This window comes from Mauremys mutica, chromosome 7 (genome assembly GCF_020497125.1).
Source record: "Mauremys mutica isolate MM-2020 ecotype Southern chromosome 7, ASM2049712v1, whole genome shotgun sequence".
NCBI classification, from domain to species: domain Eukaryota; kingdom Metazoa; phylum Chordata; order Testudines; family Geoemydidae; genus Mauremys; species Mauremys mutica.
Window position 1 is genome coordinate 114,318,392 of NC_059078.1, and position 13,502 is coordinate 114,331,893.

Below are 13,502 nucleotides of genomic sequence, written 5' to 3' on the forward strand. Positions count from 1 at the left end.
AAAAAGAGCTACAAGACTGATTTCTGCTCTAGAAATCCTGCCTGACAGTGAGAGATTTAAGTAGCTCAATATATTGGTTGTTACAAGGAGGATGGAGCTCAAAAGGTTACTAGAAGAAGGAGGGAGAAAAATTGTTCTCCTTAATCTCTGAGGATAGGAAAAGAAGCAATGGACTTAAACTGCAGCAAAGGTAGTTTAGGCTGGATATTAGGAAAAACTTCCTAAATGTCAGGGTGTTTAAGCACTGGAAAAAATTGACTAGGGAGGTTGTGGAATCTCTATCACTGGAGATTTTTAAGAGCAAGTTAGCCAAACACCTGTCAGGGATGGTCTATATAATACTTAGTCCTGCCATGAGTGCAGGAGACTGGACTAGATGACCTCTTGAAGTCCCTTCCAGTTCTATAATTCTATTTAGTATATCAAATAAAAGTTAATAACTGACTTGATCATCATAGAATATCAGGGTTGGAAGGGACCTCAGGAGGTCATCTAGTCCAACCCCCTGCTAAAAGCAGGACCAATTCCCAACTACCGGTAAATCATCCCAGCCAGGGCTTTGTCAAGCCGGGCCTTAAAGACCTCTAAGGAAGGAGATTCCACCACCTCCTTAGGTAACCCATTCTAGTGCTTCACCACCCTCCTAGTGAAATTTTTTTTCCTAATATCCAACCTAAACTTCCCCCACTGCAACTTGAGACCATTACTCCTTGTTCTGTCATCTGGTACCACTGAGAACAGACTAGATCCATCCTCTTTGGAACCCCCTTTCAGGTAGTTGAAAGCAGCTATCAAATCCCCTCTCATTCATTTCTTCTGCAGACTAAACAATCCCAGTTCCCTCAGCCTCTTCTCATAAATCATGTGGTCCAGCCCCCTAATCATTTCTATTGCCCTCTGCTGGACTTTCCAATTTTTCCACATCCTTCTTGTAGTGTGGGGTCCAAAACTGGACAGAGTACTCCAGATGAGGCCTCACTAGTGTCAAATAGAGGGGAATGATCACGTCCCTCGATCTGCTGGCAATGCCCCTACTTATACAGCCCAAAATGCTGTTAGCCTTCTTGGCAACAACAGGGCCGCCCAGAGGATTCAGGGGGTCTGGGGCAAAGCAATTTCGGGGGCCCCTTCCATAAAATGTTTTTGCAAAACTATAGACGTCTTTAAATTCTTTCTAAAATATATGCTCTAGTTTAACCAAAAAAGTTATAGGCTTGATACAGGAATTACTGGGTGAAATTCTACAGCCTGTTTTATTCAGAAGGTCAGACTAGATGATGTAATGTCCCCTTCTGGCCTTAAAATATATGAACTGCCACTTTCTTTTTAGCTTTAACAAGGATCAATCTTTAAAGATCCTGAAGAAATATATTATACTCAGAATAAGCAATTGCCAGTAAATTGGTCTATGCTCTCACTATGCCTAAAGGAACCATATTTTCAAAGTAAAAACCTGGGACACTTTTCTGGCAATATTTTTAGGTCATGAAATAGTCATACAAAAGGCAAAAGTATACTTTTTTTTAAAAAAGTGCTCGTATCGTCACTGCCAGTTTCTGACTCAACAGTGATATGTGCATAGTTCTTGGAGTGGAGAGTTTTTCCAGTAATTTAGTGTCACTTTAATTATGACATGCAATTGGGCCAATTAGTCTCTTCTCATATATATAAATGCAACATTGCCAACCTCATTTTAAGACTCACCGTGAAATAATAATGATCAGACTTCATATCATAAATATATCATAAACTTCAGTATGATCAGACCTCAGTGTAACTATAATAACCCATAACCAAATATTCATTTCTTTCTCTCGTTCTTTGACAAGACACTGTCATTCATAGTTTTACAAGTTAACTTCTTCTGAGTAACTCATTCTTTCAGAAAGTCCATGCTGTCTTTGATTATCCGCTGCATTATCATCCTTCAGATTAACTAGAGCACTCCTACCAATCTTGTGTAGACATTATTTCAGAGAATTTCACCAACCTTGGTTATCCACTAATGATGTCGGGCCAGATATACACAGGTGTTTTGGTGCCTAAAGATGCAGATAAGTGCCTACTGGGATTTATAAAAGCACCGAAGTGAGTTAGGCATCTAACTCACATTAACTTTCAATTGGAGGGGGGTTAGGCAGCAAACCTTCTTAGGCACTTTTGAAAATCCCACTAGACACCTGTGAAGGGACTTGCCCTCACTCTGGTGGAGAAGAGACTATTTAGCTCTTCTGGGCCTGTTCTGCTCTAATGAGGAACACCTGCAAGGCTTGTTCTTGCCTGGAGGGGAGGGAGGGAGCTTAAAAAGGGAAAACCTGGGCCAGGAGGAGGGCTGCTCCACTGCAGAGACTCCTTACAGCAGGGACAGGCCAGCCTAGAGGGAGACAGCAGCAGGCCTCACTGCTCCAGAAGCTGCATGGCCTAGCTGCATCACAGTATGCCCCAAGAGGGGGGCTGGAGGTAAAGCCTATTAAAAGACAATAAACCAGCTGGTAGACTCAGCCCAAAGGGCAGAATCCAGGAAGACTACCTGACAGCCAGGCCACCTTTGCCTTTCTTTGTTTTCATACAGTGTCCTCTCTGTCATAAGAGAAAGAGAGGGGAGAGGACCTTTCTTTGGTCTGTTTATTTTATTCAGAGAACCCCTTATGTGCTATGAACTGGGGAGGGGGGGGAACGACGGACGTTGTAAGAGACTGGAAGTGGGGGCTGGAGGGGACTTGAAGGAGTGATCTTGATCTTTAAGTGCCTAAATACCTTTGTAAACCAAGCCTGTCATCACTGTACATCTCAACAGGCATATCCTTATGTAGAGTGTAAAAATGAGAGCAAAATCTTGCTCCTGATTCAGATCCTCCGGTGCAATGTACAACCCTAATTGTTGTAATTTCTACTTCTACCTGTCTTCAGCATTCCTCAGTCTCTTCCAATATTTATAAATCTCAGGCTTGATGTTGGATAGGACTTCTCGGTAAAGTGGCTTGCCAACAGAAAATATACTGTATATTTAATGAAGTGTTGAACCAGGTCCTGCCTTGTGAGACGTAAGTCATCTGCAGGCTGTTTCAGTGATGTGTTTGAGAACTGATTTTCTGGGTGGAGACTATCTAAAGTCAGCATTGAGAATTGTTTATGAATGACACCACTGAAGATTATTTTAACAGTAATATTAATATTTTGGAATTTCTTTTATTCAGCACCTCATTACCATCCCACTCAACTCATGAATGGAACCAGTCTCTGGTGCCATTGCTATTTCCCTGAACATACATCTCTTGGATATTTTGGCCCTGTCAGTCTCCTAGAAACTGGGGATTTAGTGAGCTGGACCTTTGGAAGAAATCACAGTAGAAGATCCTGAAGACAGCTACAGGCCAACATGTAATACCTAATGCTGAATTACCCCGTCTGCCATTGCCAGTTGAGATGCTCATGATGCTACAGCAGCATGTGGAAAAGAGAGAGAGAAAAAGAGATTGGGCTGCATCAAGGAAATGAAGGAGAAACTGAAAGAAGACAAAATATTGATGGTAACTTAAAATCACTTCTGAGATCTGGGTAATGTATTTTTTTAAATTCATTATGACTCACAAAAGATACATTCAGACAACTTCTTCACAGTAGAACAATAAACTGCATTGAAAAAGATATGGCTAGTATCCCAGTGTGCTTCACATACCAGTTTTGAATTACAGCTAGGAAGTTATATCCATTCATTGGCATTCCATAAAGTCAGGAATGTTGCTGCATGATGAGCCATCTATGTTCTTACATGGGCAGTTATTTCTGCTCCTTCTTTAGTGAGGCTATTTCTTGAGGAAAATTTTCTTAAGGATTAGAGTTACCTCCATTTATCTTGCATCACTGGTACTCTTCAGCATATTTGTTTTGAACTTTTTCTGGCAAGCTTGGGTTTCAAAACATATCCTGATGTAGACAACTTTTATTTACATTTGTTCATTGCATTTTTACAATTAGATAGACATACATCTTTGTATATGTAAATTGTAATCACGGGAACGTTAGTGTGTCAAATAAACAGTAAATAATACAAATATACATTGAAAATTCGAAGATCCTGACTATAGTAGAAACATTTACTGTTGCAACACTAATGTAGCTCCACCAGTCTTAGTGTAGATGAGTTGACACCTGCCACTACTATTTTAACCACCTTGTCATATAGCCCAGATTTAATAATAAGAGTGGTGAAAACAGCAGTTCAGAAGGTGGCCTGTGTGCACCAGCACTTCATAAGTGGAGCTGAGCCAGTATTAGGAATGATGAGAAACTTTTAGAAAATTTCCCTAATATTGACAGCGGCTAGGAGAGGAGGGAGCAGCATTAGGAGCAAATTAATATAGATAAAAATGTTATCCCAAATGATAGATCAATAAAAATAATCTACAACAACTAACTGGTTTTGATTTTTATTTATTATAAGAGTTCCCCGAAGAATAAGTTGCTTAAAGCAGACCACGTCGTTTTGTTTCCATAAGCAGCTAATTCTGCCTAACACAGTTCTAATGCTACGCTGTGCCAATTTGATAGAATACAATTGGTGAATTTCCAGTATAGAAGAATGGTCTTTAAAACTGTAGATAATAATCAAAGACCTAATTCTGCTCTCAGTTACAAGAGGAGTAAATCTGACTTCAGTAGAGGTATCATAGAGTTCTGATGATGTAAATGACAGCAGAATTTGGCCCCAGTATAGTAACTGATTTATCTAAGGCCCTAAATATAATTTCATAATATAATCCCCAGATAATTCCAGTAATACACCTAAAGCTAATTTATATCCAGACTATGAGACTATATCCAGTACTGACTTACAGGATGCCTGTAACTCTAGCCAGTGCCAAAACAAATTTACAGAATTCCCACGGCCCTCACAATTCTTCCAACATTTGGTGCAGGGAAGAAGATACACAGCAGATCGTTTGGAATGAGTGACATGTATCTGTTGTATGACTTGGTATTAGATAATTCTTATCTGTGCTCATAAAGGGATAGAATTTACAGTCAGCTGGCATTCCCTATTTGCATGCACAAGTTCTGTAGCCATTCTTCTCTCAATAACTTGTTCTTAACCAAATTGTCTCTATTGAGAGAAGAATTGTAGGAGCAGCTTGAGGTTTTTAAGAATAAGCAGTGCTCCAAAGGGAATAGGGTTCTAGTAATGTTGGAGAATGGTAGCTTGGAGTGCACAAGCTTAACCTGCATAAATATTAGCCAAAACATTTTGGGTTACACATCCTTCTATTATCACATATTTATATTAAGAACTTTCTGTAGCCAAATTTAAAATTGCTTAGAGCAGTAGTTCTCAACCAGGGGTCTGGGGCTGCCTGGGGGGGCTGCAAGTAGGTTTCAGGGAGTCTGCCAAGCATGGTTTGCGTTAGACTCGCTGGGGCCCAGGGCAGAAAGCTGAAGCCTGGAGCCTCGAGCCCACCACCCATGGCTGAAGCAGCAGCCTGAGCAACTTAGCTTTGCAGTGCCTCCTGTGGCATGGGGCTCCAGGCAATTGCCCTCCTTGCTACCCCCAATGCCAGCCCTGGCTTTTATATGCAGAAAAACCATTGTGGTACAGCTGAGCTATGGAGTTTTTATAGCATCTTGGGGCGGGGGGCTCAGAAAGAAAAAGGTTGAGAACCCCTGGCTTAGATTTAAAATCTGCACGGATCCTTTCACTCAATGAAATCTGCTTTCAAAATACCAATTTAATTTTATTTCCTCCCCTCCTGGGCTTTATAACAGATCTACAACATATGATGAATAGTACCATCTAGAGCAGGTAGAAAGAGGAGGGATATTGAGTCTAACAGCGACATAATGCCATCTTCCATATAACATGATGTTTTAGTTGGTATAACTGGAGGGGTAGGATTCTCTTTTGTCCTGCCCTGTTACTAGGTGTTGGGACCCTCCAGTCAATTCAGGTGAATTACTACTGAGTAATTAGAGGATATGTAACACAGTGACCCACTGGTGATTCACTACTCTGTCACAGCAACTCTTGTCAGTCCTGATGCTCACTCACTACACCTAACACACTGTCGTCATAATATAAACCCAAAAGGTGCCATGTAATATATCACTGGAAAATTAATCACTCACTGATCAAAACTATTCTTGCATGATGTATGTGTGGGATATGTACTAAAAGTTATGGATATGTGCTACAATTATGTTCTTAAAATGTGTTTAGCAAGCAATACACAAGCACAGTTTGCTTGTCTGACTAACCTAGTCGTCAGGCAGAGACAATGAATATATTTACATAAAAGGTAAACAAAGCTATCAAGCTAACCAGGGCAACAACTCAACTATCACCAGCGAGGGAGGAACCAGCATGAAGTCTTCACCAGACTGCATGGCATCTCTTTGCAACAGGAGAAAAAGAACTTTATCTAAGAATACATTTCAAAGGTTTACTGGTCTATAAAGACAGGGGATCTGAACCCCAAAGAATAAGCAATGCTATTGTATTATAAAAGTGTATCAGCTAAGGTCTTTTATGAAAGCTAATGACATACTGATGAGTAATATAATTGTAAAATATATGTATTAACACTATGACGAATTATGAATACTCGCTGATATGCTTTAAAGTCTGGCCAAACAGAGAAACAGGTTTTCTTCCAGACAGGATGGAAGGCAGCTATCAACCTGTTTCCAACGCAGTTAAGCAAGGTGTGACCAAAACAATGGAAACCCTAGTTACATACAAATCACCAGCGGGATGGGAAGTCCATAGGCAGGGAAGACCAGCATGAGATCACCCTGTGACTGGTGACAAAACAGTGAGTTTGAGACGATATAAAGAAAGAGCCTTCATGGCATCCATCACTGGACAGTCACAAGGGGCCAGAGCTCTTGCAAGCTGAGGAAGATAGGTCCTTAAACAAAGGGGGTTGAATTCTCTGGGAACTGAATACAGATGAAAAACCTGCTTAGGAAGACGAAAGAAACCACACCTTGTCCTTCTGTCAAAGGTCCTTATTACTTCTTTGAGTGTTCCAGGAGAGGGCTGGACACTTCCGGGCAAACAGTTTTGGGGAAGTTTGGGACTGGGAGTGTGTTGGGGTCACTCTGCAAATAGTAATCAAGGCTGGTGGAGTTAAGGGTGGGACTGTTGTGTTGTAGGCAGGCTGCTTGGGTCAGAGTGTTGAACCAGAGCTGCTTAGCACACAGACCCTCAGGGAACTACATGTTTGTCTGCCAGTTGTTGGTATTCAGGCTGTGAGATCCAGCAGCAGAGCATTAAAGACCCCAGGTTTCAGGGCAGGTGGTGACACAGTCTCTCACTGGTCTGGACTGAACCACAAAACGTCACAACAGATGCGCCTCATTACGTTGCTCTCTGAAGAGAAAGGAAGTGGGAGACAGAGTCAGGGAAGGCCTAATGGAAAGAATCCTAGAAACTGCTGAATCATTAAAAAAGGGATAGAGAATAAGATGGAGAATATTTTATTGCCCTTATATAAATCCATGGTACGCCCACATCTTGAATACTGCATACAGATGTGGTGTCCTCATCTCAAAAAAGATATACTGGCATTAGAAAAGATTCAGAGAAGAGCAACTAAAATGATTAGGGGTTTGGAATGGGTCCCGTATGAGGAGAGATTAAAGAGGCTAGGACTTTTCAGCTTGGAAAAGAGGAGACTAAGGGAGGGATATGACAGAGGTATATAAAATCATGAGTGGTGTTGAGAAAGTGAATAAGGAAAAGATATTTACTTGTTCCCATAATATAAGAACTAGGAGCCACCAAATGAAATTAATGGGCAGCAGGTTTAAAGCAAATAAAAGGAAGATCTTCTTCACAGAGCACACAGTCAACCTGTGCAACTCCTTGCCTGAGGAGGTTGTGAAAGCTAGGACTATAAGAGGGTTTAAAAGAGAACTAGATAAATTCTTGGAGGTTAAGTTCTTTAATGGCTATTAGCCAGGATGGGTAAGGAATGGTGTCCCTAGCCTCTGTTTGTCAGAGGGTGGAGATGGATGGCAGGAGATCATTACCTGTTAGGTTTACTCCCTCTGGGGCACCTGGCATTGGCCACTGTTGGCAGATAGGATACTGGGCTGGATGGACCTTTGGTCTGATCCAGTATGGTCATTCTTATGTTCTTATGCTAAAGCCTGGGAAACAGACCTAGGAAGAGATCAAGATTTATGTATATTATTTTTTAATTGCTCTCTTGGTTAAGAAACCCAAACCTCAATAATAGTGACTTTTTGACTCTTTTATTTAAAGGTGAGTAGTTTACAGTGAGCTACTAGTTTAACACATACCAAGACAATGGAGGTACAGTAGTTTCAGATATTTGCAAGTGCTAACACCCTCTGATATTTACTTGCACATCAGATATTGCAGTGTGCAATACAAAACTTATAAAAGACTGTCCTCTAATAGAGTGGGGAGCTGAGATTTAAGATTCCTAGGGTCTATTCCTGACTAACATCAACTCTGTGACCCTGAATATACAACAATTCTCTCTCTTCCTTGGTTTATCCATCTGTAAAATGGGTACAATAACACCTAGGGCACTGAGTGTTGTGAAGCTGAATATTTAATTCTTGTGAAGCACTTTGAGAACATTGAAAGAAAGGCGCTACACAAGTTCAAAGTAGAACTTTGCAAGACATAATACAGTATATGGGATTATTTCTAATGAGAATAATTTTGTTTTGGAGAATCATTTCATTTTAAAAAATGATTTCACTGGAGAGAAACAGTGGTATTTTCTGAGACTGTCCTTAATGGAGTTGATAATTTCAGGATAATTTGTGACATAATGGTCTCTGAGATATCTGGAAACTTATTACCATCTTATAAAAGAATGAGACATAAACCGCAGGAAAAATGGCTCCAGAGAAACCTCACACACAGACAATAAGAAAAGTCTCTGATTTTTCCATAGTTCACTGGGTAACCAGATAGAGGACCATATTCTTCCAATAGTTTTATTCCTTTTTAAAAACAATTTTCAGGTTTGACCAATCACAAAAGTATGTCATATGTAGAGATGGATAAAATTTTGGTCACCCTTACAAAATGTCTGTACTATCCACTCCAATCCAGTAAATCTGTTTGAAGGTCATAAACATTAGAAACTTTTTTAACATAAAAGGGAATGCAGATATTTATGAAAAACAAAATAAATGACATTTATGTACTGTAACCCAAATTAATCCCTGGTGTAACTCTTCAAACTGGATTGAGTATGACCCTATGTTTACTGAATTTGCACCCCTATATTTAATATAAATATAATATATCTTTTGAGCTCTGAAGACTCCAAAACCAGTAACATCAGAAAGGGTGAAATGAAAGTTTCAGTTTATGTCTTTTGAGTAAATGAATTTGGATAAAGAATAACATATAACAATCAGTGTGACTTTAAAAATGAATAATTATCACAGAATAATACCGTAATGGATAGCTGCGCTGTGGAGAACGAGAATGTCTGTTGCTTATATATATTGTATGGTCCTCGGTTTACCTGTGTGGTAAGATCCTCCCTGGCTGTACAGAGTTAACTAAAAGGAGGCTGTAAGGAAGAAATCACTGGGAAACAAAATAATGACCAAGACAAGGAAGTCTTGCCCTGTAACTGTGACAGTTATACTTTGTATACAGAATCTTAATTCTCATGTGCACCACCTTTCTCTATTAATTCACTCTTCTACATGTGCTCGGCTCAAGAGATCAGTATTTATATAAACCTGTGGAATTCCCAAGAGTTGTGGCAGAATTCTGTCATTTTCAGTCATTTAAAATACCCTCTCTGCTCTCACCCAGTGAGCCAACAATACATATAATTCCACATCAGAGTTGACACTTTGGCTGCCCCTGTAAAAGAAAACACTCTCCCTTTACACTTGGCTGCTTTGAGACCATTCTATTCTTCTTTTTCATTTCCGATTGCACACAGAACAGTACTTACCGAAGAGGATCAACATATTTGTCTGTACTTGCAGAGGTAAACGAATAAATTGCAGCAAATAATTTATTTGATGAACGAATTTCTCTATGCTGGTTGCAAATTGAAAATAGTTTGCTATTTTTGCATTATTTGGAATTATTTGCTAGATAATTTTGGTGAATAATTTTTGCTCAGCAGATCACTGGTACCTATTTGTTTTAAACTTTGGATAATTGGGTGGTCCTGGTTAGTTGTGAGGGGACACATAGGTCACATGGTATAATTTTGTTCCAGACTGGATGACCAGCTTTTTTAGTATCTGCTGCAAATACTCAAATTGCAAATTCTGTTTCTGTTGTGAATACTTGTGGAAGATATAATCAAGGTGTTCAAAAGATCCCAAAGAATCTCCCCCGCCCCAGTCAGCCAACTTACTGCAAAACAGCATTGCCATAGTCCTCCCACCTTAACCTATCATCTCCCCTACACATTACCTATCATCATCAACATCCTTGCTGACTCCCCTTGACCATTCATCCCTTCATGTTCCTTATAGCCTCCCACCCCCACTCCAGTGTTTGTCATATCTAAAGGATGATCATTGGGGATACCGAAGGGGATATAAGAGAGACAAAAGAAGGAGCCTGTGTGTGGAAGAGCTGTACATCTTGAACAGCCAATGTGCAGTCTTAATTCTGACCACAGATATAATACACTTTAGCAAATAGATATGCAGATTTAATATTTGTAATTCCCACACAAAAATTAATACAAAATTTATCACATTAACATGGATTATACATTTACCTTTTTCTCGCTATTACAAAAAAAATTATCTCGCAGTCTTACTCCAAAAGAAAACTATGTACACGGTAATTTATGAAGGACACACAAACCCTATTTAATCATCAATACACATACACTAACAAATAGCCAGTCCACATCAGAGTTCAAGAGTACCAGTAGTTATACAGTATGAGTGTGGAGACATGTGGGCTGTGGGTGGTGTACCAGAAGCAGATGTGATTGCAAAGGGGAACTGATGACTAGTTTACATGAGGTGTTGAATGACATAATTGTTCTTTACTTTTTATGGTTTGTGTTGGTGGGATATATAGTCTAGCAACCATAAAGTGTCTGCCTGTGTATGTAGAAATATAGCTAATATCTGTAGCTATGGCTACGCACAGGCACACACACACACACACACACACACAAAAGTCTCCTGGGGGGTAACACCATTCAAACTATATACAGTAGAACCTCAGAGTTAAGAACACCTCAGGAATGGAGGTTGTTCATAACTCTGAAATGTTTGTAACTCTCAACATAATGTTATGGTTGTTCTTTCAAAAGTTTATAATTGAACATTGACTTAATACAGCTTTGAAACTTTACTATGCAAAAGAAAAATGTTGTTTTTAACCATCTTAATTTAAACAAAACAAGCACAGAAAGAGTTTCCTTACCTTGTCAAATCTTTATTTTATAAACATTCCCTTTATTTTTTGGATTACATTTAACCCAGTACTGTACTGTATTTATTTGTTTTTTCTGTCTCTGCTGCTGCCTGATTGCGTACTTCTGTTTCGAAATGAGATCTGTGGTTAACTGGTCAGTTCGTAACTGGGTGCTCGTAACTCTGAGGTTCTACTGTACTCCCAAACACTTTACAATTACTTTTACTCTTTAATTTAAACTAAACAGTGTGGTCAAAGTGGGGTGACTTGAAAAAAATGAGATTTCAGTTTCTTGAAACAGATTTCACAAAATCTTGAATCTCAAGACTGGGAATTTTGAAAACTTCCTTTAAAATAGCAGATATAAGTGACAAGGTTGGACAAGTTGTACATCTAGATTTATTGCCCAAGTGTGGACACTAATCTTTAATGCATAAGTGGTGAAATATTTGGTAGTTTCTAAAAGCTGGGAAATCTGAATGATCTATATGTCAAGAAAGTCTTATATGTCTTATTTAAATGTGCAGCAATATCTCCTTTCAGTTGCAAGAGTTTTTTCATAGAATCCTAGAAAGGACAGGTTAGACTAGAAAGGACCTTGAGAAGCTATCAAGTCTAGCTCCCAGCACCAAGACAGGACCAACTAAACCAGGGTTTCTCAAACAAGGGTCGCCGCTTGTGTAGGAAAGCACCTGGCGGGCCGGTGTGTTTACCTGCCCCATCCGCAGGTCCGGCCGATCGCGGCTCCCACTGGCCGCGGATCGCTGCTCCGGGCCAATGTGAGCTGCTGGAAGCGGCAGCCAGTAGGTCCCTCGGCCCATGCCGCTTCCAGCAGCTCCCATTAGCCCAGAGCAGCGATCCGCAGCCAGTGGGAGCCGCAATTGGCCGGACCAGCGGACGGGGCAGGTAAACATACAGGCCCAGCCCGCCAGGGGCTTTCCCTACACAAGCGGCGACCCATTTGAGAAATCCTGAACTAAACCCACACCATCCCTGAAAAAGCAGCAAAGAGTCCTGTGGCACCTTATAGACTAACTGAAGTTTTAGAGCATGAGCTTTCGTGGGTGAATACCCACTTCGTCCAATCCCTGAAAGGCGTTTGTCCAATCTGTTCTTTAAAATCTCCAGTGATGAGAATTCTACAACCTCTCACGGAAGCCTCTTCCAGAGCTTAACTACACTAGTGGCCAGAGAGTTTTTTCCCCCCCGTATCTAACCTAAATTTCCCCAGTTGCAGATGAAACCCATTACTTCTTGTCCTGGCTAAGTGCCTTCATATATATCAGAAGACTTATCAGGTCCCCCATTTTCTTTTCTCAAACACTGCTTTAAAGTGTGGGTGGGTGTGTGTTGCCCTGCTTTTAAAAAAGGAGGAATTCAAGGCATCCCCCTGCCCTATCTAGATGCTAGAGGTCCTCTCTTCCTTTCCCCAACCCGGCCATGGCCCCTTCTGCCTCTAAAAACATTAGGTCTCCCCTCTTCCTTCCCTCACCCCAATATTAGGGGGCTTTCTTCTCTCCTCCTAATGCTGGAAAGGTTCCCCCTCTCCCCCGCTATTAGGGTGAATCCCCCTGCCCATAAATAAGGGATCCAGCCTCTCTCCTACTGCTCAGGAGTCCCCCAGGATTAGGGGGGTCCCCTCTTTCCCCACTGCAGTGCGGGAGTGGGACCGGCTCCCTGAAGCCCAGGAGGCTCCTGAGGCAGGGTGGGGTTGGCAGAGCCTGCCAGGGCCCGGGGGCCGGCAGGGAGCGGACTGAACCCTGCCCCCTGCCCTCTGACCGCCGAGGAGGAGGCAGCCGCCGCAGCGGAAAGGCGGAAGCGGCAGCAGGCCGAGCGCGGCGCAGACTGCGGGCGGAGGGCGGGCGGCGTCAGTGCGGGGCGCGAGTCGCGGGGAAGGCTCGTCAGCCGCCGGGGAACCCAGCCTGGCATCGCCGCGCTCCAGGAGCCGCCCCCGCCCCCTCCGCCGCTGCAGGGCTGGGGACTGAGGCGCCGAGGCTGTAAGGGGCCAGGGGGAGGCCGGCGAGAGCGGGAGGGGCGGAGTGAGCGGACCCCAGGGCTTCCTAGACCCGGGGAGGGCCCCAGGGCTTCCCACATCGGGAGGGGGGGG